Source organism: Phaethon lepturus, unplaced genomic scaffold (genome assembly GCF_000687285.1).
Source record: "Phaethon lepturus isolate BGI_N335 unplaced genomic scaffold, ASM68728v1 scaffold20761, whole genome shotgun sequence".
In the NCBI taxonomy this organism is placed as follows: domain Eukaryota; kingdom Metazoa; phylum Chordata; class Aves; order Phaethontiformes; family Phaethontidae; genus Phaethon; species Phaethon lepturus.
Window position 1 is genome coordinate 38,145 of NW_010520284.1, and position 3,405 is coordinate 41,549.

At 37.9% G+C, this 3,405-nt stretch overlaps 1 protein-coding gene across 1 annotated transcript in view; it reads left to right on the plus strand.

Moving 5' to 3' along the window:
- MYT1L (myelin transcription factor 1-like) overlaps nt 1-3,405 on the plus strand; it is an 84,645-nt gene that overhangs the window by 32,826 nt on the left and 48,414 nt on the right. The gene's annotated exons all lie outside the window — the stretch shown is intronic.

The window sequence follows — 3,405 nt, forward strand, 5'->3', positions numbered from 1 at the left end:
TTCGCATTTGTAACATATTTTTGAAAGCAGGAGAGTAGGAGTCCTTTGGATGGCAACATCCTTTATACAGCTTTCATTTGTGCTCTTGTTCTCTGCCTAAGATGGAGGAAGATGTGATCATATAAATGATAATGCGTATACATGAAACGGCTAAACTAAAGCTACATAAGCAATTTTGATTTTGGAATTTTTAAACTGTGAAGTACTTCGTTTACATCCGTTATATTTCTCTCTGTGAGGTTTGGGGGTATAATTTCCTTGCTTTTAAAAAGAGCAAGCTGAAAAGAAGCAGAAATTCCATAATGTGGGATTCTACTGGCTGTCTGTCAGGCCACCAGCCACCATGGGAATTTTCGATATCCACTACATAAGTCACCTGAACTACTGTGGTAGCAAACAGCAGTGAAAGGTATAGCGGTCCGCATGGACTGGCACCAGGAGGAGGTGGGGAACGTTGCTCTGTGTTTCATACATATTTGCTGACAGCGAAAGAGTAGCGAGAATCAGTAACCTTGGCTCCTGCCCCAGGGTGTAGAGAGAAATGTATACACACTTTTTGCCTATGTCCCAAGTTGAGATCCCTGCTGTCCTGTCCCTACCAATCTGTACTGTTCCCATCTCTTCATCTTTTATTCCTTGTTCCAATTTTCAATGTAGTTGGTTCCAGTCATCCATAAATATTTCAACATCTGTAACATTTCTGGCAAATACTTTTTTAATGCATGGGTTACAGAGAACAATTGAGAGCACGGTAGAAGAACTGATAGTGCAGCATAGGGGTCCTATTTCTGGACTGCATAGTTTGGAGATTTCGTACTTTTATTGCTTTGCCATGCATAGCTTATGTAGCAAGTATCACATATGTGCTGGTAAAGCCTTTATATCACATTTTACTAATCCATGATCTCCTTGTGTGTATTGTATAACACACACAAGTTATGTATATGCAGCTTCCTAGCTGGAATTTTGCTAATACACCGATTCTTTTTAAGCCCCAACTAAAATACAAAATAGCAGGCACTTCAAACAATACTCATGAATAATATCATTCAGATAATATTAATAATCAAAATAATACAAGAATCTGAAAGGTTAGAGAAAAATATATTTTGCTTAACAGTTATGCTTACTGTATTGCTTTTTGATTGTTGTGGCTTCATAAATGCCATCACTCGCATTACCTGGCTCCCAGAATAATAATGTTGCAGCTTTCAATTAAATTGTTCCAAGGTCAGCCTAATTATTCCTTACCACCCATGCTTCTCTTCTGTAAGGCTTCTTGCTCAGGTTTACCGTGCAGATTGTACGATTCTCCACTTCTACCCAAATGCCACGTGGAAACATGAGAGTCTTTATGCACAGTTTATTGGCAGACCAAAGCAATTACACAGCCTGGTCAGTGATCTCCACGTACCAGAAGAATTTCTTCAGCTTTAATTCTCAGTTCCTGCTGCTAGCAAAAAAAGAGGTCAACAGCTTTAAGGATCTGTGAAGAAATTAATATCTGGCAAGAATCCCAACTTTTCCAGCATTAAGATTTGGGTTATAGTACTTGTGAAAGCAACTAATTTTTTTAAGGACCTAGGGAAACTATATTGACGAGTAAACTTAACTATGATGGGAAAGCAATTAACAGCCCACCCAGTGACAGCTACCAATATTAAAATACTTATAAGTTAGATACAGTTTAATCTTACCCAGGGGCTCATCCTTATCAGTTTTCCTTATTTACTCCTTATCAATGGAGGTTTTTCTAACAGTTACATTTACTTCAAAATTGTAATCACATTGTAGAATTATAAATACTATAAAAAGCAACATTTTGAAGCACTTCAATCTCATTCAAGATAAAATAAAAAAAACCAAACTAAAATTAATTATTGTTTTTAAAAGGACACATTTTGATCATCAGTAAATCAGTCCCAGCCAGAATTCAGCATATTGACTGAGAACAATTCTACTCAGTGTACTGCCAACATAGGAACCGAAGAACCTGAGAATCAGAATACCAACATAGGAACCGAAGAACCTGAGAATCAGAATACCAGAGAATCCCAGAAAATGACAAACTTAGTTCTACTTAGTGCTACTTTGATGTAAAAGTAATCATACTTTTTCTAAGGCCATAGGTAACTAAGTATTAGCTTGGTCTACTGTGGAACTGACTATCAAATTGTCGACATTTACCCTTCTTCCTTGAGTCAGTTTTCTGCCAGAAAATCCCATTAGTGCTTATATTAAAGAATCTGAACCTCAGAAGGGTTTGCAGTTCAACCAGGTGCCTAAAAGTTTGGTTACTTACCTGATACTGTTGTAATATGCCCAGTCCTTCAGTCCCAAAGCACCTGTGTCTCTATGTAGATTTTGCGTGTCATTGTTTTTTGTGGTGGACATCTTTTGGTATTCCCCGATGGCACTTCCAGGGAGGAGTACAATCTCATTTCCCTCTCTACAATGAAGCCTGAGAGCTTTTCTTTTCCACATCTCTTCTTAATTCAAAGTGAGGAGTTCAGCCTATTTTTGCACATTCTCCACAGTGAAGTAAGAGTTGGAATTTCTGTGCCTCCTTCTTTCCATGTCGCTCTGCCCTAACTTCCATATTCTTGGTGGTCATCTTCTACTCTTTCTCTTATTTTCCTTTTATCCTTGTCTCCCTATTCCTAGATGTGTAATCCTAGTAGTGTCTTCCATTCAGTTCACATGGTAAGGTGAGCTTCTCTGAAGCTTTCCCTGTTAACCACAACTCTTCTGAGAAGAACAACTCCATGTGGCACAGTTTTTTCTGCGTAGAAAGGATATCCTTACCTCATACTTCTGGGGAAACTTCCATGCTAGTATAATCTCTAATATTTTACTTATTATTAGTGTAATTTTACTTCAATTTGCTCAGCAAGAACTAGCAACTGGAAAGAAGAGATATCCTCCCAGAAATGGAGAAGCTTGTGTTGTACTTATTCTGATGAGTATATAAAATGAAATATTACTGGAAAAAAGTAATTACTTCCTCACTTCAGTCATCTTGCAAAAAATAGGCCTTCTCCAAATGCAGAATTAAAATGGAGAAACAAAAATTATTGTTATATTAGTAAAACACCACAGAAACATTCCCCTCTTTAGACAGGTAACCAGATTAATTCTTGGTCATTGATCGGTACCTATACTCTTTAAACCTTGATAGCTTTCCAAATATATAGTCACTTTTTTGTCCTCAAACCAGTTACTTCTGCAGAGATCTGTTTAGCTGCTGAAGTGATTGCTCCATCTACATCCTGTGTTTCCCACTTAAGGTGTTTCTGATGTTCTGTGCCTGGGTGTACATTTGTTGCTTCATCTGCACAGGAGTATTATCCCTTGCCTTGCCTTGCCTTGCCTTCCCTTCCCTTCTCTTCTCTTCTCTTTTCCTGC